The 25,901-nt window shown below is 40.6% G+C and overlaps 1 long non-coding RNA gene across 1 annotated transcript; it reads left to right on the forward strand.

Annotated features, from left to right (window-relative positions):
* The first annotated feature begins 8,759 nt into the window (after positions 1 to 8,759).
* LOC118099885 lies at positions 8,760 to 13,375 on the forward strand. Its single transcript, XR_007032301.1, has 3 exons — positions 8,760 to 8,819; positions 8,918 to 8,983; positions 13,185 to 13,375. It is a non-coding gene; the product is annotated as an uncharacterized LOC118099885 (long non-coding RNA).
* Positions 13,376 to 25,901: the final 12,526 nt, after the last annotated feature.

Consider the following 25,901-nt stretch of genomic DNA (forward strand, 5'->3'; position numbering starts at 1 on the left):
AGGGCTCGGCGCTGCTACTGATTGGACGATGATATTCAGAGGCAGCAGGCAGGACAAACTGTCTTGAAGTTGTATAATTAAATACATTTTTAAAATAATAACGACGATTCTAATAATAATTAACAAAATTCATCACTATCATCTTTTTCTTTTTTTCTTTGGGAGGGCGGCACCCTATCGCCCCCTATTGACCAGCCGCCCCTGATTGTGACTGATACCATTACTGTCTGGATGTTGTTGTTTTTGGCACATCCTTCATCCTCATCGTTTTCCCTCTTCCTGGTTGGTGCAGGAAGTGGGTCCATCTCTTCTTCTGGGACCATAGCGCTGTCCTCACTTTCATATGAGACACTCCTCATATCGCTGTCATGGGAGTTGTCCCAGTCCCAGTCCCTGTCTGAAAATTCATCCCACCACTCAAATTCTGTTTACTTCCCCTGTCCTCATCTTCATCTTCATCTTCACCGTCTCTGGATGGTTGTTTGGATCCACCAGGCAGTGATTCATCCTGTTCAGCAGGCAGGTTGATTGCTACATCAATCTCACCATCCGGACCAACATCATATATAACATGAAATTGTTCACATGGTCACCACTGGCATTATGGTGACGTCAGACGCCTCCTACAGACACTCATTATAAAGATAAGGAGGATAAGTGGGGCTGAAGAGGCTACTGACGGAGAGAAAGATGCTCGGAAAGGGCGAGTGAGTGGACGTAATCTGCAACCTCCAGACCGCATTTAATCCGGCGTACTGGTCCTTTAATATAAACTAATTTAGCGTCTGTGGGTGTGTTGTGGAAGAAAAAAAACTGAACAAAACCATACGAGTGTTTCCCATCTCTTAAATTGGTTGAGACAGATTCAGCTGACACGCATCAAAATATCGAATCTCGCCATCGGTTTCCGTCTCTGCCTGGCTCCTCTCCGCCTCCTCCTCCATTCAGCCCGTCCAATGTGCTGTCAGTGCACAAGCACAAACTCAATCTGCTTCTAATGATTGCTTGATTGGCGAGGCGAGGGCCTATTCACTCACGCAGGCCCGCTACAACTACACCCCAAATCAGCTGGGGAGAGGGGAAAAGCCAGTGGGAGAGGATCTGAGCTATATTTACTCTGAACTAAATGATACGCTTGACTAAATAAAGGTGAACTTGGCGGAGTTTGGAGCACTGTGTGGCCAAAATACAAAATAGTCTTATGTTTGAATGCTGTGTACCACATGTTTCATATTTGAGGAGGCACACATCGGTTACAGAATGGCCTACAGCCTAATGACGCACCGGATAAACGCCTGAAGGCTCATTTATGCTGCCTTTAGGTACGAAAAGAGATGTCGGTTTCAAACGATGTAACCTGCACTGCCCGTATACTTCCATGCATCCTTTATGTTGGGCTTAGTTATTCAACAAGACATCAGTAAGAGGGTAGTCCTCAAAAATGTCTGCCATTGTTAAAAGTCCTTCTTCCTCTCCTATGGTCGTCTCGCGTAAAACTATTGGAGAAACTGCCCCCAAAGGTTTCCAGTGGCATTGCTCTGATTCGTCTGTGAGCTTTCAGAAGACAAGTACAAATATGGACAAAGGGAACGCAGTGTACGGACCAAAGCCTCCATCAGATTCCACATTTGATCAGCTAATGTGTACATCTGAGTGCACATATCTGCCATTAAAACACATGATAGACCATTTCTTAGACATTTCCCTGTGAGCAGCGTACAGTACATTTGATTTCTTTTCTTTTCTTTTATTTCATATCTTTATGTTCCTGATGGATCCCCTTGAGATGATTCCTGAGCTTGGACCATTTCTCATGAGGATCTAAATCTTTTTCCTTTTTTTTTTTTTCATATAAAATTTCAATGTGAGCCCACTGTGATTATCATATCTAAGAATAATTGTTGACAGCCAGTCTCAGCCACCATAACGAGATTAAATCTCCGTGAGATGCCGGTTAAATTGAGCGTAGAAACAAAGAAAGCATTGCCCACCCACTTGGATCACACTGAAGTATTGTGTCGCCTCACCAGCGTTACAGTATCTTGTAAGATCTAGGAATATATGCACGCTGTCAAAGAAGTTATTGCTGCTTCTCTCTCGAGGCACAAACACTGTAGATACAACATGACAGTTGTGGCGGCTTGAGGAACTTTATTTTTATTCATTTTTTTTGCACAGTGAAGTTTTAACTTGATCGCATGATCCGAGGATAATTGGTCTTTAATTTGCATTGACTATTCCCATAGCAAATATATTAAATGCATTATGTTAAATACATATATACAGTTTGAATCACAAATTACATTTGTCCAAATGGCTTTTATTTTGACACCAGGAGCATGTTACTAAATATTGCATAACAGAGACATTACCGTAAACACTGATTACATATTCATGAGCGTCTCCAGAAACATGTCTCGAACCTTTTAAGAAAGTGCTACGCAAACTCATTTCAAGGATAAAAGATTCAATCTTTCATTTCAAAAGGGACTGGTGATCCCAACCCTGGAAACTAAAGTGAAGCTCAGCCACAAGAAAAAAAAAAACTCAAACCATCTGATCCCTGTATCTCTGAGAGCGGCACAGCTCAGACAGAAGCACAGGCTCGGCCGCAGACGTGAAAACGGTGCTGGAGAAATAAAAGCAATTTTTATTTATCAGTTCTGAAGATAAATCTGCAAACGTCCTGCTCCTCCTGTCACAGCGAGAAGTTTCTCTATCACTGAAACACACGAGAGAAGTTCTTTTATTGACATCTGTTTTTTGGCACCTTGAGGACAAGCCGCAGTGCAGCAAAGTAAAAAATACATTTGTTGTTTTGTTCCGCGAGTGAAGTGGTGAAAGGTCAAAATGCAGATGATATTGACAAAATAGTTTGTCACGGATCAAGAGATGTAATTGTTTTTGCGGTGGATGTTTTTTTAGAACCAAACTGTGCCCACATCGTGCATCCACCCTCGACTTTGCACATTTGAATAATGACTAAGCAACAGAAAATCGCGCGGTATCATTTATCTGCACCGTTCCCCTGCAGATGCGTCTCCAAACAAACCCCCACGTCCCCGCTGTGTGATATAGAGACGGGGAAAAGTCCTTCCCTACAGAAACTCTACGATTTGTTTCTGTACGCCGGAGAAAAAGACATCAAAGTGTGAGTGTGTGTGTGTGTCTGACAGATACAGATTGTGTGTGTGCGTGCGTGCATGTGTCACTGCTGTAGAGCCTCGCTGGGGCTGGAGAGAATGAAGTTGCTGACTGGCGCTGGAACAGGCCTTGTAAATCTGCTTTTATTCCCCTCCTCCACCTCCTCTTCCTCTTTGTCTCATTTCAGATGCGCGAGCCATTCCAAGAAGAGGATCACTGATTAGGGGTGTGTGTATCAGTCCTCTGTATACATGTGTTTATGTGCGTGAGGAAGAAAGAGGATGGGAAATGCTTGTGTTTTTGCCTCTGTGTGTGTGTGTGTGCGTGTGCGTGTTTGTGTACGAGCGCAGTTCAGCTTGAGCAAATAAAGCCCTCATACTCGCTGTTGTGTGTGTACGTTTGCGTGGGTATTTGTGGTGTTTTGTGAAAGCGAGAGCATCACAGATTCCCCCTCAAAAGCTCCCCTGCCTGTTTTCCTTTGCGGTTTCATTTTGACGCCACCGCTGCCAGCAGATCCTCTTTGTATCGAACGTCTTTGTGCAGAGACACACACACACACACACACTCACACACCCTGCGTTCGCACATTACACTGCAACTTCAGTGCAGGCCATGTAACACATTTGTCCGATTTCAATGAGCAAAGGAAAGCCTGTGTTTTGCTGGGGATTCTCCGGATCACCCTGTGGATGATGGGAGCTGCTGCTAAATACATAGCTTTGATACAAATGGATGACAAATAAAAGGGCAGAACCAACATAGAGAGTCAACATCTTGAAAGCTCCGTGTCTCTGAACAGATAAACAGCTCTCTTCTGAACGATTACCCCTCGGTTGATGATGGTGTCAGAGAGCGGCCCAGAATCACCCATAGGTGTTTTAACTCGACATCTGCGTAGGCTCCAGCATGTTGTTTAAATCATCCTCATCAAACCAGCCGCTGACCCTCGTGGCCTCTGAGCATCTGCGTTCGCTCGATTCCTTCAGTGTGTCACACGCTGACTCACACGTAGTCAAGGAGACTTTTCCATAGGAGTGAGGCAGCGGGCACATAAAGAGGTGGCAGCATTAGAAAGAGCTGGGAAGATAACTCGCCCCTACAGCAACTGGCAGGAAACAAGGCTTTATGACAGGGACCTTTCTGTATGATTCTAATATCCAACATTTGAGTTTTCTAATTTTGTGTTTCTACAAATGTGAATTCCTGTGGCGCAAATGCATACAAAGTCAATGGAAAGACGCACGTAGCCGCAATTTTGTGTGAGACTGGGCAAATAGATGAGACCGCGATGGGTTTCTGATTGAGCAAAAAACTCAAGTGCCACAGGGAGATTAGAATTCACTGTGAGCACCTGGAGTTGTACGATAATGCATGGACCTACACGTATATGTGATAACACTGTGGTGAGCGCGCCTGGTGCTGCAGCCTGCTCGTCATAATGACAACCAAGTGTCATGCTTTGGACACACTACATAGCCGGCTTTCATGCTAACGTGCCACACTAACTATCAATGCAATGCTACTGAAAAGTACACCGGATTTCTGTCTCTTGCTCTACCAGCTATCAGTTGGAATTAAGCTACAGCACATTTCGTCGCTCAGGTTTACAGTTACTCCAAAGTCAGCTCAGCGACTGTAATGCAAAGTGAAAAATCAGCTGTTTTTGACCAAACCCTTCCGGGATCTCAGGAACTGAAAGATCTCTTGTTTATCGACTGTATTTGAAGAACCACTAAAACTAGGAAACATAGACTGAAATTAAAAAGAAATGCCGACAGCATTTTAAACACATTTTTCACACGAGTCATGATGTTCTTCCTGGTGTTTGATGTCACTTGACCTTTGACATTTTAGCAGATTTATGAGCAAATGAAACAGAGTCTCATCCCGTTAAAATTCTGCAGCTACATGTAACCACGATGAAACTATAGCCAAAGCAATGTTCTACTCTTTCCCACTTTGTTCCCTGATACTTACTGAACCATAAGAAACTCATTCTATTACACCTGGAACGATCCTGCAGGAGCTCAATTTAGTCCCTGGTTCCTCCGGTGAAAACTCAGGTTTAGTTCCTGACTTCCTCAAAAGTTTCTTGTTTCTGTAGGTTAGTGTAACACTGTTTTATGGATTCCATAACTTTCCAGCTATTATCCTGAAAGTACATTTTAGTGTTTATTTTAAGGGACAAGTGTTAGTTACAATAGTTAACGACCTGCTGTTTTATTTGATGGGTTTAAAACATAGGAAATTGTGTTTTTATTCATTCTTTCATATGAAACATATCAACAAATGTTTGTATGTAACCAAGTGGACCTACAGTCTAATGATGGATATGGCAGTTTAATCGTTTTGAAGCTATTTTCACTTACAGACTAAATGATTTTATTAAAAAAATTCATACATTTTAATTGTTACTGTTGAACTCTAAATATAATTTGTAATGCTGTTTGTTTTTTGCAAAAATTTCGTGGCAGCAGATGTCTCAGAGACAGATATTTCAGAACCGTAAATCTCAGCGACGATTCTCAGACTTAATCTTCTCCAGCAGATGTCTTCACTCCTCTGTCCCGACTGCTGCCTGTGCGCTGGGCTGTTATTCATGAGGACTATAAATAGTTATATATGTCAGGTATGTGAAAAAGAGGGTTATTTCTTTTAATAGTTGCACATTTGTCATGTGTCAGCTGCCTATGTTACTTTACATTGGATTTATAGACGGGTGGCAAAGATCCGGCAAACACGTGTCAATTAGCTTTTGTCGCCGCGTTTACGCACATCAAGGTTAAGTGGTCAGTCACTCTGGATTTACTGAGCACTTGCTCACTTGTTCAACATTATGACTGTTAAAGAGTGTGCTTCAGCAGTGTAGATACACATCTAGCGTGTGTGTGTGTGTGTAACGGCTGAATAACTTATGTGAGCAACATTACGACACGTTTATGTCTCTTTATTCACACGTTTACTGTCCTCTTCATCATGATGGATCGGCAGATGCAGCGCGGCACAATGTACAGTGTTTTTGTTGCACTGTAAGATTAAATGAATGTTTGTATTGTGAAAAGTCTACCCTGCAGCTTTTGTATGTGGTACTCTGTGTGTTTAAGATATGGGTGGGGGGGTTCTGACATTAAAACATTGTCTTTTGTTCAGGTTCAGTCTTGGCCGAGCTCAGGCTCAGATGAATTGAAGTTGGCCTGGAGCTGAAATTTCAGGTCTCTCCCGTCGGTACATGAAGACTAATGATGTGTCAGAGGCATGTTTGTTGTGCACTGGCTGTTAAGGATTGTGTTTGTAGTGTGAGTGTGATTTGATGTTGTGCTGATTGTAGCTTAGTTGATAGAAAAGTATGTATATACGTGTGTGTGCAGTGCAGTAGCCGGCACAGTACATGAAAGCTCTGCATAAACAATCCCATCCCTCCTTTTTGTTTGATGTAGCTTATCGGATCGGCCTCGCCGCAGCACCGCTGAGAGGCGGACTTTGTTCAGCAGGAGTGACAGCAAGCATTTATCACAAGTCTCCGCAAATTAGCATGCTAGCATGCGCCGGGCGGCCAGCACTCGCTCCTGGGGCACCTGAGTTGTTATTGTGCATTGAGTGAAAGCATTATCACTGGCCTGACTTGGTGCTCTGACACTGGTTGAGGCTAATCATCCCGTGCAGGAGAATCAATAGCCGGAGCAATTCACTGGTAGGCGGCTGGAGGGAGACGACGGAGCACAGAGAGGACGATAAACAGGATTTAGCACAAGCAACATGCCAACAGCAACACAACAACACAAGTACACGCCTGGTCAATGTCACGGAAATGTTAAGTGATTCCAAATAGTGTCCATTTACGATTTTATTTTGTTTTTTGTCAAAGAAAAATAAAAAAGAATCAAGTTAAATGAAAAATACGAGGATTTTTAAATGTTTGTTAAAGACTTAAGAGGCTCTAGGATAAGACATTTTGGTGCAAAATTGTGTCTGTGAAACTGACACCAAATAGCAGTGGAAAAATACACTAATCCTGCACTTTACCTCTTTAGGGGTATTTAGTATTCATCCATTAGACCAATGTCATGATGTATAGTTGTATGATTGTCTTGCAATATATTGATTATCTCACAATTACTATGTTGTGATATTATCGTAATCACAAGCCATGTATCATGCACCTTGAGTTATGCTGCGATTCCCGCCCCTAATTTAAACTATAATGAAAGATTCCTATTCAAGAACCAGCTCCAACAAAAGCCGGCTTCATTTGTGAGATGAATAAGACTTTTATTTTTCTTCAGTTTTCAAATACTTTACAGGTGTTCTGTTGGATCAAGTCAGGGGAAATACTTGGGCACATAAAAGTTGTGTAACTCTTGTGTGATATTCGGAATGTGTGAACTCTTCATGTAGCATTTCAGTACGGAGACATGCATTTATTGTGCCAGCTATAAATGCCACGTCTTTTGCACCACATAGCCCCATATCATCACACTCCCACCTCCACATCTCAACGACACTAGACACTTTTTACGTTCATATGGAATTTCTTATAGTTTTAAGCCATTTTATAAGTAATTGTGTTATTCTTGGATGCTGCCTATAGAGGTTGGCTTCATGTCCTTTTGTCTGTTCAGTCAGTGAAACACCAGTTTCCACTGCTAATTCTTGTGTAAGTTTACATGGCACTTACCCATTTGTTTTTCAATGCAAGCTTGCGTAAATAGTTAAAGATACGTGGTGTCATTTTTCAAAGATGGCTGCTGCACCACTGTCATTAATCGAATGGCTTTTCCTATCCCCCTCTACCCCTCCACTGCTGCAACTAGGTTTTGCCTCATATTCAGTTGCTGGCTTCTCTTGAATCCTCTTCCATCTTTATGAAATCTCACAATCTGGGCTTCATGCAAATTCCTTCCCATGTGGAGCCATGTTGAGTTGGCCCAAACTTTAACTGTACTTAAGATTAAAAACCCATCTGATGATAAGTGAGCCTCATAAATGCGGTAAACATGGTGTGAGAGTGACATTTAAAAATAAATCTCCACAAGCTGTCCTACATTCCATTCAGAGGTAAAAGATGAGAGTCTGTGTTAGAATAAACAAAACTGATAGAATTCAACATAGGCAATAACAATACTCTGTTTATAAAGATGGTTGTCGCGTCTCCACTTCCTCCCACTGTCCAGAAATGAAGCCAACATATCCCAGATAAGACGACTTCATGTGGAACCACAGTCTCTGTTGTCAATCATGATGTTTCACTATGTTTTCATTGCATCAAATAACTTGTTAGTTTGATATAAGATCTACTTTAAATAATCAAAACCTAATCTGAGATAAATGTATTTAACGTGGACTTTGACTTGTTGGTTTGGTCGATGTCCCATCCACGAACATGGAAGGGGTTTATGACCTATACTGCAGCCAGCCACCAGGTGGCGATCAAGATGCTTTTTGGGCGCAGTCATGTCGTCCATCTTTATTTACAATATACGGTAGTAGCAGGTTTTTCATGATATTAAAAATAAAGCAGTGTTTTTTACAATGTTACACTGACAAGGTTTCTCTCATTTAAAACAAAGATTTAACTAAAGGATGTTTGTTTTTCTTCTTCTCCTGCACTGGTGTCACATCAGCTGCCAACAGAGCAGAGGACCCCAGGGCCGACTTATTATCTTCAACCTAATATGGTGAAGCCCTTATCATATCCATTACATATTACAGCTGATGGCACTTGTGTTTGTGAGAGTGTTAATTGAGACGATTCCCTCTTCCATTAAATAAACAGGTTTTCTACACTCAGGTGTGTGGTGCTGACAACACTCGGCGCGGACTTGAGATTCTGCTCATTTTGGTGAGTGCTGCTGTTAAATGATTTATTCAGCTACTGGAAACCACTGCACTCAATTCCCAACCTCTGCTGCCTGCAGGGTTCGGCTCACTTTTTATTTTTTATTTGTGGTTTCATTATTAGATTGGATTTTGCTACTCTCACGTTCTGTAACTGATTTTATTTGGTTCAAACTTTGTGGTTCTCCTGTAACAGCCACATCCATATAAATATACTGTGGATGGTGTTTAACGCTGATTCAGCCTAGTATTCAATACCCATTCATACCCATTCATACCCATAATGGCCACAATCAATGATGTTGAAAATTGAAAAACGACCTTTGTGTTGCACATGAAGAATTCCTAATTTTACTGCCTAATTAAATGAAACTTTAGAAAGTGACTCATGCTGTGTCCTTTCAGAAAAGCAATTGGGCAAGTTTAGGTTTTGTTTTACGGCATCATTTGATTTTAATTCAGTTCAGCCTGGCTTTTAATTTTCCTCTAAATTTATTTACAAATATCCCGAACCTGTTTCAATCAATCTGCCCTTTCTCACAAAGAATCAAACAGCATAAATCCTGACAGAGCAACTCACTGTGGTGCCGCCTGTTTATTTTAAGTCTGGACCAAAGCCGGCAAAATGATTTATCAATGAATCTCTGTGTTTAATTGTCAGTGAATTATTGGACCGGAGGGAAAAAACCCAGTCAACTCTCCAGAGTATAAACACAGACACACATGGCCGAATATTCAAATACAGACAAGAAAGCAAGATAGTAGTCTCTCTCTCGTTCTCTCTCTCCCTCTCTGTGTGTGTGGGGGTGTTTTTTATCTAACTGCATTTGGGCAAAGTGCCTGAACCAAAGCAAATTAATTAGGCAAACAAACTGCATACTGGGGGAAATTAGACCTCCACTTCTGTGGTGCATTCATCATTTTCGCCTTTGTCTGTCTTTCTGCTGTTCCGGTGCTTGATGTCGCAGGAGAAGCACACACACACACACACACACACACACACCTCCACAGTCCGCTGTGTGTTGGTGAATATTTTGTTCTGCCTCATCAGTACAGAAACCAACAAGGGCCTATTGAAATATTGACTACTTTTAGGAATAAAAATAAATAAATAAAACGGTAAAACTATGGTTTGGAACTTTCTGATGATGACGATGTACCAAAGAATGAGAAACATTTAAATTTTATGACTTTATATATATTTTTTACAATAAATGTAAATATTGTGTACATTTGAAACTATAGAAAGGTGAACATTTTACAGGCAAATACACAGGACAAAATAGAGGAATAAAAACTTTTGAGCTACTCCACATTATTAATGTTCATGCTTCCGTTATTACCTCAACCCACACATGCACCGGTGGCAGCTCTGTCACAGAGTAAACAGCCTGAATGTGACAGCTAATGGACGGCTCACATATTAGAGCGAAGACATCCTGCTAATCCCGGTTTGGCAGCCTCGGAGCAAACCCATTCCGACTGCGGCCTCTATGCTCGTGTCAATATTGAAATAGAAATGTAAAAGCGAACACGCGGTAAAGGGCACAGCGAGCCATGTAATTACCATGCATAACTTCACACAGAGCGCTCGCCAGCGAAATCCCAGCGGGCACTGGCATTTTGATGTGCTCACACGTGAGCTTTGTGTGTGTATGATGGTTACTCTTCATACACATGGCTCAGTGAATGGTGGTGTTTGTGATTAGCCGGAGAGCACAGATCAATATAAACAAAGACTTAAAGAAAAGAGAAGAAAATCAAGGCAATCAGGTCGGAAAGGGACTAAGTTGCAAACACCACAATCTAATTCAAACTGATTAATCGGCAGCGGGGAAGAAGGGAGGTTAGTAAAATAAACAAATCCTTGTCTCTGAGACTAGTTACTAAATTATAGTGTTTTTCCTCCCATTTAACCATTAATATAATCAGACTTATTAGCTTTTGTGTTGCCCAGCAGCTGATGAACTTAAAGCAACACTATGTAACGTTTACTGAGCAACAGCGCCCTCTGCAGCCACAAGTGGTGATTAATTCTCTTGGGCTCTGACTGCTTAGTCTTACACAGCTGAACAGTGGATACTATTGAAGATGCCCGGCTTCCTTAAGCAGAAGAACTGCCGCTGTTACAAATACACCAAACTGTTGAGGATTCTTGATATTTCAAAGGTTTCCTCTCTGAATATTGTAGATAAAAGCTGGTTTTAATGGCTTCTAAGTATTTTTAAGTTCAGCATCACTCTTGAACTTGCTGGACCTGATTCTGACAATTTAAGCTGTGACTATCAGTCAGTTCCACACTGCTCACAGTACATAGTACCCACTTATCAAGTTACATAGAGCAAGAACAGACCTTCAGGGTGAGGAGGCGGAATAAAAATGAAAGCATGGCCCCTATTCTAAGTCAGTGAACCTTCTAAATAATTTTGAAGCTGCTATTTTAAGTTGAAAAAGTTGGTTTAAAGACTTGTCAACACTACTGTGGATGTTTTTGAACTGATATTTTCCCTCAGTTAAAAAATAATCATGTTCTTTTTACAAAATATCTCCATCCTGATGAGAACACAAAAAGGACTACAGCATGATGGGCCAGTAGATGGCAATAAAGACTACATCGACAATCTATCAAATACCAGAGAAGAACATTGTGAGTTTGCTCAGTGAGCTTATTCACCTTTGGCAATTGTAACCTCAAAACCCAAACAATAGTGGCTCATCCTTTATTTACATTATCATTTTAGTTTTGCAAAACATCAGCAGTAGTGTGGACGAGGCCTCTGTTAGCCTGAAGTCTGGAAATGTGAAAACAACCAGCTCTGCTCTGACCAGTTTCTCAAACAGAGACTCCATCACTGTTTAGGTGACTACGCTGTATGAAAGCTTAACTCACATCCAACTTGTTTTTAGCCTTGAGAGTATCTGGTCAGAATAGACGTGTTCTGACTAAAAATTGAACTCAGTATAGTTTCAATAAAACTTTTATCGGAGCCCTTAAATCTCAAGAATAAGTCAATTGGCTTTCATATTGATTACATCACATAAATTAATGCCCATGACTGGTAAATGTGTATGAAAATACATGGTGGAGACCAGGAGTGTGCGTCCATTAGGGTGATAGCACACTTAGCAAAATTAAGGACATTAAAAGTGATTTCAATCAGGGAAATATCTGAAGATATTTGACATGTGTCAAGTTGACGAACTTATGCAGATAAATTGATTCGGCCTCTGCAGGAATTGAGACTTTTTACCTCTTTGATTAAGAAATGACGATCTAGAAGAAATGTTTCCTTCCTCAGAGATCAACACTTCTTTAGAATCACCAGAGCATCTCCCTCTCCCCAGACACTTAAAACATGAAATAACTGAGAAAAATCCATCATCACAGATGCACATAAACAGCCTCTTTGCATCTATATATTATCCATGTGCATATACATTATGAAAGACTTTCCAGAATCTAATGGGCGCTCGCTGCCATTCAGCATAATGAAAAGTGGTATCACTTGCTAATTTCATATAAAATATATAAACACTCAAATTAATTTAGATAATGGCGACTAGTGGAGAACGGCTGCAGATTGCTAATGTGCCGAACATGAAGAGACGGCTCCACTTATCTCGCTCAAACACCTTTAAGCTCCTTGAGTGAGGAGAAAAATAAAATGTCTGCCGCTCTAGTGACAGTATTGATAAGCGTGCCTAAGCTCACCTTCTCTCTTATGGAAAATCAGGACAAATTGTAATAGCCTGCGATGTTACAGCGCAGTGATACGGCCTTAACTTTAGGGGAGGTTTTTTTTTCGGTGAGAGATGATGTTTGCCGGAGTTCTGGCGTGTCATCTGTCTTCATTTGATTATGCAGACAGCCAGAAAGATGCTCACATTGTTGGGACATGAAGGACTAAGTGTGTGTGTGTGTGTGTGTGTTTGTGTGTGTGTGTATAGGTGTATAGACGCACAGACACTGGTGCAGGAGGATGTGTCAGCCGCTGAAGTGATGCTGCGCCTTATCAAAGCCGAAACATCAGGAAGCTAATGCAGTCCAAGTAACAAGCGGCCTTTGATGTCACATTTGATGGCGAACAGCTGCTGTGCAGATGTCAGATATATGCGCCCTTGTATGTGTGTGTGTGTGTGTGTGTCTCTCTACAATTTTTCACTAAAAGCCCGACACTTTCTCCCTCGTCCCTCTTTGTCTACAGGTGTAAGTGCTGCGGCGGAGCGGGATCGCAGAGTCACAACATGTAAGATCAAAGTCAAAAAGGGAAGAGGGGACAGAAGATGAGAGAGGGCAATACGGCTGAGCACAGCTTAGACCAGTGGGTTTCCGCCTGCTGCGTTCATGGGGAGGTATTGTCACATTTTGGCGTCAATGTTCCTCATCCATCTGTGACTATCGGACGTTTTTGCAATAGACCATTAAGAGTTTAGATTTGTGCATGTGCTATAAAAGCCAGAGTGGGTTCAAAGTGTGTTCATCCCCCTGACAAACATCATGTCTGACTGTGATTACACGTTTGATTAAACTGCAGCTCTGTCACATTTGAGGATAAACGTGCAACGAGTGATTATGTTCGACCTTTTTATCTCTCAAAAACTTTACTTACGTAATCCACAATACAATACAGCTCAACAGCGTGGTTCCGGAAGTAAAAATCCCATTAATTTTCTGAATAGAGATTTAGATTATGACCCATAATGTTTTAACCATCCAAGGTGCACTTACCACAAGCTATGAGATTGTGAAATGATTTTATATGCTCCTGTAGAAGCCATAAGTCTGTGTGATGCATGTTTTATTTGCGAAGTCCACGAGACATACCACACTACCCACAATCCTCATATGTAATAGCTACATCCCTGATTTGTAGAGTTTGCTGCTACTATGGAAAAGTTTATCACGATATCACGCTTATGACATTTACCACAGAGCAACCATGATGTTTTAGAGATTAGGGGGAAAAAATTGAAATTCTTTGGAAACAGATCATTCACACTGGTTTATGGGATATGTAGTTTCTTCACTCTTCAAATAATTATGTACACAGTCTTTTACATTGAGCTTTTTGTTTTCTGATTTTCCAATATTATTTTTGCTCATGATTCATCTGGTGGTTAGTTGACCTGGTTCCAGGTTTAAAACTCTTTTTAAAACAACTATCGAAACGTCAATGGTAAAAATAAATGAGGAAATTTACTTCTGGAACCAGAGATGTTCTAGAAGTGGGCGGCCACTATTAAGCTCTTTGACCCAGTTGAGATTGTTTTATCTTTACAGATGACCTGGATCAAGTTAAAGTATTGTGTTAAGTATAGTGGTTTCCCCTGTGAATGCCTGTGAATGGGCTGGGAACCACACAGGGGACACAAATGGTTCCGTAAGGATTTCATTAGATTGGGACCATTAATCACTTTCTCAAATTTATTTTTTCTTCAAGTTATTTTAACCTATTTCCCCATTAAGCAGAACTTATTTTATTACGATCAGGACAGAGGGCTATCAAGTGAAGCAGTTAGTAAGGGGGAAATACCTTCTTAGAGGTTTATTAAATCATTGAGCAAAGGACTGATTAAACTGTCACGACTGCAGTGAAAGCGGGAGCAAGGAAAAGAAGGAGCCGAACGCCAAAATCAATTTTTTTTACCGAGACGTTCATTAATTCTATTTTCTCCTTCTATATGCACCAGTGAACCAGCTAAACTGTGATGAAAACAAGAGGCAAGACAAAAAAAAGCACAGTGGGATGTGGAGGGTAAATATGAAAACCAACATTTAAGGAGTATAGAATAATTGCTATATTTTATTTTCACCTGTTTTAATCTCTTGTCAGAAGATTTTCATTTATTTTCAAGCATTTGCAGATACCTAATTATTATTATATAATATAATATTTCTATTTTTATTCATACTTTTACTCTTACTATATTTTCCCCTTTTACTGCTACTTTCTTGTGCCGCTGTGAATTTCCTCGAAGATAAATAAAGGTCCATCCTGAACAGCCCCTAATAGGACCTGCCACCATCAGTAGGATTTAAGTGAGAGGTGATTTGGCCAAGTTTGATGATGAACAAATTTCTCCCTAAAGTTCACTTAAAACTAATTTACTTCTTAAAACAGTCGCAAGTGTTAGCAACCAATTTTCTTTTGGTCGTTAGAATTAGTCAATGTGAACAGTGTTTAATTTTATCTTTGCCTGTAGCTCACACTGACGAGAAAAACTGGGAGCAATCCTCCCCTTTATTCATCTGCCAATACACCTGTGACCCGACCATATCTCAGCCTGTAAGACGCCTTTTGAAAGCTCCTGTTACAATTGTGTTTATTCTGCTGGTAAATTGACCTCTGAGCCTTTTTAATTAACACCTTCGTCAAGCTTATTACATGAGGGATGAACGGCGCCGAATTGGAAGGATTGACAGTTTGTAAATTTGATATCCAGCTAATCCTAAACAAAGAGTCAGACACATTAAACATAAATATCTTGCCTATTATTGGTCCATGTACATCCCAGTGACACACTGAAACGTGTTTTGTTCGTGATTGCTGGTCTACAACTTTGTTCCTTGATTTCCTCATGTGCTCCTGTCATAGTTCCAACTGACGCTAGAGGATGTTTCAACCGAAATTTGAGTATTAGAGATGTGTTGAAGAAAATATATCAGATTTTTGAGAATAAAGTCATAATTTAGTTTGGAAAAAAGTCATCATAGTTTGAGTAAAAGGGGGAAAAAAGGCTCCACTCTCTCTGGATTCAAAATCTTAAACCAATCTCATTTTTTCTTGAGAAACTAAAACCCCTTTTAATATCACACAGACGTAACTAAAGATAACTTTATTTTTTTTTACCCACAGATATTTTTTTTCCTTTATGTGGCTTTTTGTTACGTCATTTATCTCCTGGGTCACGAGTAAAACAACTTTTCAAAGCATTTGGATTTTAAGTGTGATATTTGCTGCTGTCCAGTTTTACTTATGTGTCTTAAAGATTTAGAAGCTAAACAAACATTTATTTCCCTTTTTTTTTTTTACCTTAATCAACCTGAACAATAGACATTCTTCTACAATAGTGCTCGTCTACTGGGTCTCGTAAGTATATTCTTCAGCTTTGTTCAGCATACTTATATCGAACTTCCCTAGTTCCAAATTTCCTTAAGAGCAAGATGAGAAAATCATGTGGAGAAAAAAAGGCAGCAGACTCCCTTAGGTAATAATAATCATAACACAATACTTTATTGATCCGCTCTGAGAAATTCTACTTTAGCTAACCCCTCACACGGGGCGATCCCCCCTGCCTCGGGCGAAAGACTGCAGAAGGGAAAGGGAAAGCAGGAACATCTCGTTCTTCCTCCGTATTCATTCACAGGCACTCGACAGCCCTGGGTGAAGGGGACATTTAACGCTTTGATTAGTGTTTGGGTGCCTGTTTGAAGCCGAGCGAGACTGACACAGATCATTTCTGCGGCAAACGGAGCACAATTAGGCCACTCCACCCGGTGAAGTGGCATTATGAGAAAAAATGCTGTATAGAAATGTTGTTTGTTCTCATCGTAATTGCCAGGGTGTTTTAATGTGATTGCAGCCATTTACTTTCCGGTTGCATATACCAACAGGGTGGCTCTCTGTGGGTGTGCGATACTGTTTTATTCTGGGACATAATTAAGATGCACTTTAGATTCACTCCGGTCCCTCAAGTTTGCTGCTCGGTGAGACTTGTGGGTCCCCTCAGCAAGTTAGACATGTAAACTCATCCCGTCTCTCTATTCATTTTACTTTCAGGAGAACGGTGCAGAACTCAATAATGACAATATGCAAAAAAGGCCCCGGAATCTAATTTCTATTCTATCCATCTGAATTACAATGCGGTCATTATTATTCCAATGTTGGAATTATACACTCCATCAGCTGGAATAAGCAGTTTTCACCGACGAGCTGACTTTGTGTGTGTACTGCCCTTGTTGGAACTGTGTGTGTGTGTGTGTGTGTGTGTGTGTGTGTGTGCGTGCGTGCGTGCGTGTGGCGTGATGTTTATGAGAGAAAAACCCACAATCTAAGCTTTCACACACACTGTACATCTGCGTTTTTCTTTTATTTAGGACTATGGTAATTGTACCAAGGTTATTGCCCGTGTCAAAATGCACCTTGCTCAAAAAGGAGTAATTGCCAACTGTGCAAAAAATGTGCAACGTGACATCCAGTGAATACAGAATACGTTAAATGTGATGGATTTTCCTTTGGGAGCGACCGTGCATTTAGATCCTGCTACGTTAATTTAAATTAAAGCAAAGTTAGACACCACACTCAGATTGTCTCTGTCTCAGGCCAGCTGTGTTTAAATGACACTGCCTGCTCCTGTCAACATGTCCTCATATCTTATTTGCATGTATGGTCACAAATAAAAAAGACTGTGTTATACTTTTAATGATATTTCCATACATTAATGAAACAGGGAACAAGCTGCCGGCTGTACTGCAGCTTCAGATTGAGTGTGCAGCAGGGCCGTGCAGAGACTTTAGAGGGGCGGATGGTCAATGTGACAAACGGCTCATGGGACAAGTTTTCAAAACATCATGTAGCAACATAACTTTCCTCATTTGAAGTCTGTGCGGTAGCGATCGGGGGATGGCTGTGAGGTCCCGCCCATACACATGCTTGACAAATCACAAGTCAGTCTCAGTTGTCAATCATGACTTTTCACCCCGTTTTTATATCATCAAACAACCAATAAAACCAAATCAGAACTACCTAGAATAACAGAACCATATTTGAGAAGACTATACTTGATCCATCCACCAACATGGAGGAAGCTGGGTGTATGATCTACACTGCAGCCAGCTATCAGGGGGCGATCAAGACACTTAAGCTTCACTTTTGAGGAGCTGTCATGTCGTCCATCTTTATATGCAGTCTATAGTATTACCATCGTCCTCCAATAGTGGCCCTCGTCAATGCACCTCTAGTGTGTGGGAAACTAGCACTGCGGCCTTGCAGGGCCACCAGCTTGGCTATGGACTTTAAGGTTGTTTTTTATTCTTCTGTAGTGCTTTCAGAAGTAGTCCCCTTGATGTCAGTTTATATTTACTTGGACCATATGATGTGAACTTCAAAACTGTGTCCTTCAAGCGGCTCTTCAGTATTTCTCAAGAATTCATAGTTCAAAGTGTCAGCTGCTTTTTTCCCTTCTGTCTGGCCTGCTCTCCTCAGTCGACACCGTAAGAACACAACATACAATAATATCACGATTTTTGATATTATATCAGTCAATATCAATTATATTTTCTGTGAAGTTTGAAGATTCTTGCTCCGGAGTGAAGGTTGTAACTTTAAACTTTTTCTTTATGAGCAGAGAATGACCAACACTTTACCATTTTATAAATCGTGTTATACCCCCTCACTGTGCTTAAACAATGCATTAGCAATACATCTATATATATTGGACATTTATTATATTGCTATGAATGAAAACTATATTGCAATAATTATTGATATAGGTGTAATGACCAGCCCTTGGGCTCATATCAAAATCCGTCCAACTAATCTGAGATTTACATGTTGAAGGTCACAATATTTGTGCAATATACAAATATTGGTGGTAGGATAAAAACATGTTGGTCAGATAAAAATCATTAACTTTGGTTTCCAGGTTTAAGAACAGTGTATGAAACGTACATCTTGTGGTTCTGCCTTAAAGTCTTTACAGAGCAGTAAGTACATGTGTTTTTACGTCATCATAACTGAGGAGCGTAAACAACAAACACCCCCTTGAATGAGCCCAGATTGTTGAAGTAGACTAAAAACAGAGAGATAAGAGGATGTGAGCAGGGGCTCTGTGTGTGCTCCAGCTTAATGCCACATCTGTCATTCATGTGGTGCTTTCATACACAGCATCTTGAGAGCATCCATTTAGCATGAACGCTCCGAGTGGGAAATGAGGCTGTAACCCTGAAGTGCCCCCGCCCCCGCCGCCGCCACACCATTACACCACTGAGAACACGCTCACATAACAGCAGGTTGACAGGAAAGCAAAATGTCCTGCTCAATGGAGAAAAATCGGTTTGGTGTGAATCATAAAGGCCAGAAACCAGCCGAAAACTTAGTTTTTGTTCATAAGGTGTCTATGGGATGTGTAAATCATAGACGGTATAATAAGATGGACGACACGTCTTCACAGACTCTCGTTCAAAAATAAAGCCAAGATATCCAGATATGGTTACCGCCATCTTGCAGTTTTGACTTATTTTGGAACCAGAGTCTGCACAGTAGTGATCAGGAGATGGAGCCTCGGTAGCGAGGTCCAGTCACTTAATGCGCTTGACTGATCACGAGTCAGTCTCAGCTGTCAATCAGACGGTTTCACCATGTTTTTATAGCATCAAATAACTACTTAGGAAAAAACTAACCTGAAAAATAAACACTTGAAAAAACATCAGTCTGAATAACATTTATTTGACTTTTTTTGTTTGGTCCATGTTCCATCCACTAACATGGAGGAGGTGGGATTTCTGACCTATACTGCAGCCAACCACTCGGTGGCGATCAAGGTGGCTTCACTCTTGGTGAGTTGACATGTTGTCTAATGGTGTAAATGGGCAACTGTTTGTTAAATGGTTGAGGATGTCAACAGTTAATATCTGGCATATTTAAGATATAACTTTATTGATATTAAAAGTACACATATACAAAAGCTTTAGAGGTCAATAAAGGTTTTTGGTTGCCAGGTGATCATTAGTTTAAGAAAAAACAATGAAGCAAGTGTCATGGTAGAGGTGGTTCTAAGTCAATTGCAGGTTTTAAACTCACAAACTGGCAACCCAAATGGTTGCTTTGTTAGCAGCTTATGACTGAGCCGTAAATTCTTATTTTACTGGTCCATGAAGTATGAGCAGCTTCCCCATGTCAAAGTGTCCTTTGCCAAGTCAATTAACTCCAAATGGCTCCTGATGTATAAGTGTCGCCGGTAAATTCACGCCTCTTTGGACAAAAACACCACGCAAATTAATGTAATTAATTAAATATGCATTACAGAATGCATAATTATCTACAATTAATAAGACCTTATTGCCACTTTATAAAGTTGACTTTAGTATAAGAAGGTGGCACTGAAACAACTTTTAAAATGTGAAACAAAAGAAAAGCCTGTTCTTCTTGTCCGCCACTATGATTAATTATATTAGAGAGTGATTCAGTGATTCATTTCTTTCAGTGGTTGTAAGACGGATTCGCTGCGGTTGAAGTCTCTCTGCGTGTCACAAGATGAGCCTCGATCAAATGGAGTGAAACACAATCACATCACTCTTTAAATGGAAGTCTTTGCAGCATGTTACTCCAAAGCCACAGTCCACAGTACTTATCTGAGACATGGTCCTAGTCATCCATAAACATGTGAGCACTCGGCCGTGTGTATTGGATCGTAGCTCAGGTGTGTGTGTTTGTGTGTTTCAACCTTGTGTATACTGACGGAATATTTACATTTGCTGCAATATGGAAAGCATTAGAAAGATTACACATAATCGTGGAGTATTTCCAGTGAACCTGCATATTGACCCATACAGGAATATTTTCCCAAAATACCTACAGATACGTTTTGCTGGTTGCTATGCTAACATACAAATATGTGGGTGAACATGGTAAACCGTTTACATGCTCATCATTGTCACTGTGAGCATTTTCATGTTAGCAGTTAGCTCATAGCAGTGCCGTGCCGATGTGTAGAGCATAGACTGCATATAAAAATGGATGACATGAGAGATCCAGGGGTCATAAATCGTGCCTCCATGTTTATGGATGGGGCATAGACTAAATAAAAAAAGTCAAATCAATCTTTCTCAAAGATGGCCTCTGTTTTTGTAGTAATTGTACAAAAATCCAAGTAATTTTCATTAGTTATTCGATGCTATAAACACGGGATTGGTTGAAAACGTGTATCAATTGGACCTAGCTGCCTCGGCCCCATCCCCCTGGTTGTTACTGCGCAGACTCTGGGTGCAAATGCACAATATGGCAGCGTTTGTATCTGGGATATTTTAGCTTCATCCCTGGACAGTGAAAGGAAGTGGAGACATGTCGTCGATGGTGGACACTCACAGAGCTGCTAATACGGCAGGAACACCTGGTCTTGTATTCCACCATTACAAGCAGAGGCCTTTCATTATTTCTCTGCTCACCCCCTATCTTTTGTATAAATTGTCTCTCGCTCTTCTCCTCTCCTCTCCTCTCTTCTCCTCTCCTCTCCTCTCCTCTCCTCTCCTCTTCTCTCATTTTCGCAGTCACCCCACAGCCAGAGGGCACAATCACACAACCAGAAAGCCAATCGGGAAGCTTATTAAACATGACACTCACTGAGCACACTCGATATAGGCGAAGGACATAGGCTCTGAGGTCTACGTGCCAATTAAGAAAAATCTGATCAATCATAGCAGTCAATGTGAAACCCCCCCCTCTCTCGCTCGCTCTCTCTCTCTCTTGCACTCTTTTTTTCCCCGTCTCTCGTACATTATCTCCTCTAGTCACCATCCCTCTCGTCCGCTTTTGAAAACACTTCTAAGCCATAAGCACCAGCGCGGCTGTTGAACACAATCGCGCGCACAGCTTGTTGCAAAGTAAACAGAGAATAGACAGTCGCCATCCACACATTCGCGCTGCACACACTTCAGCGAGCTATTCATCACAATTTAGCCGAAGCATTAGACGCCGAGGGACCAAAAAAAACACCCTGTCTAGCATCCAAAACACAAACAGCTACACACTTCTCCTCCCATGACACTCATTTCCCCCTCCATTTGTCATCCCACTCTCTCCCATTTTTTAATTCCTGCTAAGCTGTCTGTCATCCCTCTTTTTTCTCCACTTAAAAAACTCGGCTCTGACATTCAAGTGAGTTAAAAGAGGACGTTGGTGAAACTGAAAAATGCCTGAGAACGCTGATTTGTAACAATAATCCATGTATAATGTGGCCAGATTACAAATTGTTGCCATAATCGGTTGAGTATAGTCTGTTTACATGTTTTGTACTGTGTTCTGTAATCTGTTTTTCTTTTTCCTGTGTTAACTTAAGTGATGATATGTTTTCTGTATTCAGACATAATGAAAATGGCATAAAATAAGTTTACACAGGAGGGTGTTGCTATTAGCTGTGCCTTAGTGAGGGGGTGTACTTGTTTTTGTGACCTCTTGTGGACCTTTTCACAGTGTTAACATTGCCCTTGTCAGGACCAGTAGACCACATGGGGACTACAGCCATGTCCTTATGGGACAAAAAGTAATTTCTGAGGTCCTGGTTGGGGTAAGTGGTAAGATGTGAATAGTGGTTAGGTTAGGGTTAGGCATGAATTGGTCATGAGTAAGGTTCTAGTTAGGCTGTGCACAATGAATAAAGTCAATGAAAAGTCCAAATAGGGATATTGCCACAGGTATGATGTTGTGGGGACATAAATCTGTTTACACAGTCACATTAAGGAGACAAAAAGTAAGTCCCCACATCGTAAATCATTACATTTTTAGGTGAAGACATGTTTCTACTTCCCATAAACTTAACTACTGTTGCATGATCTGAAATTCAGTTTATTGGGCAAATAGTTGCCTTTAAAAAGTTCCTGTTGCCGTTTTCTCTCTATTATATATGTTTGCAAAGGAAAAAATATTTGTGTACTAACAAATGGCCGTTTTGCACTTTGTTCTGTGCACTTAAAACTGAAATATATTCCAACCACCCATTATCTAAACCACTCATCCTTTGAGGATTGAGCAGGACTGGAGCCAGTCCCAGCTGACATTGGGCGAGAGGTCACCTGACCATCACAGGAGCCAACAAACAGAGACCAACAACCATCCACACTAAACCCAATGAGTGTCCTTTATCTCTCCGGAGTGTGGGAGGAAGCTGGAGTGCCTCGAGACAAACAGGGACTTCAGGCAAACTCCACTCAGAAAGGCCCAGCCAGGTTGGAACCAGTACTAACCACTGCACCACCGTGCCACCCACTAAATATATGGAGATGGACAAATTCTAAGAGGATCTGTCACTCAACGTCTCTTGATCCGTCTCCAGTCTCATCGCGCCGCTGAGGGAGAGCTACAGGGAAAAGGACATCTTAAGCTGGCTGAGAGGTCGTAATAGGGCTGCTACACCGCTGATGATGAAAGAGAGAGATCTGCTCACAAGATCTAATTTCAGAGCCACTGAGTAGAATGCTGTAGGCAAAAACTTGTTTTGTGTGCACAAAGTATTAAAGTGCACTAGCGCCACCTATTGACAATAACTGTATATGTACAATTCTGTGCAAATAAAAATCATGAGAATAAAAACCCACTGTGTGAATATGTACACACACAACCTTATATACCTAAACTATAAGTTATATTAAATAGTATTGAGGGAGGAAGCTCATCATTTACTCTTTAAACTGTTGTTTAACTTAGAGGTTTTGACAAAATGATTATCAGCAGCATCTCAGTCAGATGTGGATGAATTAAAAAGGAGTGAGTGGACTTTGAGTGGATCTTTTTACAACTTATTAAGGTGATGATGCATCATAGTTACAGAGATTTCTACAGTCGTCCCTCAACTTAAAGGTCCAGTGTGTAAGATTTAGGTGAAAGGGATGTATTGGTAGAAATTTTATATAAAATAATCCTTGTGATGTTTTCACTAGTATGTTTCATCTAAATTGAATGAATTGTTGTTTTCTTTACCTTATTTAAAAATATATATATATTTACATCTGGAGCGGCACCTCTCTACGGAGGCCGCCATGTTTTTTTACAGTAGCCCAGACTGGACAAACTTAACACCTTTTGAGTTTTTATGACAACTGAAGGCAATAACAGCTTCTCTTTCCTGTTTGGAAGGGGGGGTGTTCAGCTGCAACATGCACCTTCACCACTAGACTCTTCACACTGAACCTTTAAATGTTTCAACTCTCATGTCTTGCTTTAATGACATAGTTTAACATTTTAAATCACAGATGATAATAGTTCTGGTAATATAAGCAACACAAGTCATACTACTGACAAACTGCTGTGTCTGAGCAATGTGATTGGTGTGTGACAGAGCAGAGTTAGGCTGTGATTCTCACTTTGATCCAGCAGGTGGAGGCCTCGCTCAAACTAAAACCTCCAATGTCTGCTCTGAACCACAGACTGTAAATAAAGCTCAGAACCCATTACAGTTTTTCTGAATTGCCAAAACACTAAAACCCATAAACAAAACTAACAACTGGAATCTGGTTAGACATAATTTACAAATCTGAATCACCCATTTTGCAAACACATTCTTATTCAACACATTTAGCAGTGCCGTGCACTTTGACCCAGAGTGAAACCCAGAGCTGCCAAAGGTTAAACACAACTAACACCCTGTTGTTAACACACAACCACTCATAACTGAGCACACACATGTCCAATCAGGTTATTTAAGGACAATTTAATGTCATCAATACTTCTGGATGGTCGACTGCATCCTTTTCTCTGTTTATGTTGTCATTTGGAACAATATGAGCTTTCACTGCAGTCAAAGAATACGTGAACGGTTTATCTTCTGTCATACACTCCCTTCCAAAACCCAGTAGAATTTTTTTACTCTGCATGGTCGTGGAAAGTGAATGAACAAAACCCATTCACCCAGGAAAATCTCCTCCAGTCAGAGGGTCTGATTCTGATCATATAGGATCTATTGGATCTATTCAAGGCTAGATTCTGGATTCTTTCTCCATTGTTCAGGATTGCCTGTGATGTAAATGAAGTCCTGTGGCCTGACTCGGCCCCTGAGGCTCGATGCTGAGGCAGAATGATTGACATTGCTTACTGTGTTTTTTTGTTTTATTTGCTGCAGGTTTTCTTGTTTGCATATAAGTTGCAGGATAGTGTAAATATCCTACAGTAAATATATATTTTTTGTGTTTTTCCTGCTATGCTCAGAGTGCAGTGTGTTGCATCTATTTATGCAATGTAGTGTTTGTGCATGGTCTGGCTTTGTGTGTTATCTGACGGCAGGGTTTGGTTTTGGAAAAAGATCAAATTGTTTTGAGTCCATTGTCGATTTCGTAAGACAAGGTTTTGAGTGTAGCTTGAGTTTTGTGTTGAATCTGTGTTGAGAGGAAATGTGTTTTAGCTATTCAGAAAAACTGTGAATTGAGCTTTTAATATTAGTAACACTAATAAGGTGGAACTGATCAGGTTCACACCCACCTGTAACGAAGACTAGGCGTGGAAATAATTACTGGTATATAAACGGCATTTATGGAGTTATACAGTTATAGGTATTTGCTATTCCTCACATTCTCCACACGATACGTGTCACAATGTGCTGCTGCCTCAGTGGTGAGGCAGCAGCACTGCGATGCACTTTGAGGTTATGCATCAGGGTAACTGAACTACCACCTCTATGAGAAAATATTACATATTTACTTGATAACATTGTTTAATGCATTTGAAGTCTGTGAATCTGGAATCACCTCATATGTGTTTTGGGTTTTGTTTAGTTGATTTCAGTGTAATTCAAAAATGAAACAAAACAATATACTTATACACATTCTACAAATTACCTGCCCCTTTCATAAAAGTAACACAACATAAATACAGACGGCCAAATTCAAACAAATCAATTATTCAATACCCATCAACATAACATAGGACTCAATGCGTTCATAGCTTCAGTAGTTTTCTTGTCCATTTTCTTAAATTGAATCATATTTACCTTTTAATGCTTGTCCAGAGAATTCCACAGTTTTGACTCCATAAATAAATAAACATCTCCTTTATGTAGTGCATATGGACTTTTATGTTACTTTTATCTTGTTTACCTAAACTAGGTGTGAGTGATGTTGATGTGGCAGCATGAGAGAACCGGTAAAACCCACTCTGTCCCCTCAATGAGGCCGAAGTCACTGGCCATCCAAATGAAAAGTAAAACAACAAAAGATA

The sequence above is a fragment of the Hippoglossus stenolepis genome, chromosome 20 (genome assembly GCF_022539355.2).
Source record: "Hippoglossus stenolepis isolate QCI-W04-F060 chromosome 20, HSTE1.2, whole genome shotgun sequence".
Taxonomy (NCBI): domain Eukaryota; kingdom Metazoa; phylum Chordata; class Actinopteri; order Pleuronectiformes; family Pleuronectidae; genus Hippoglossus; species Hippoglossus stenolepis.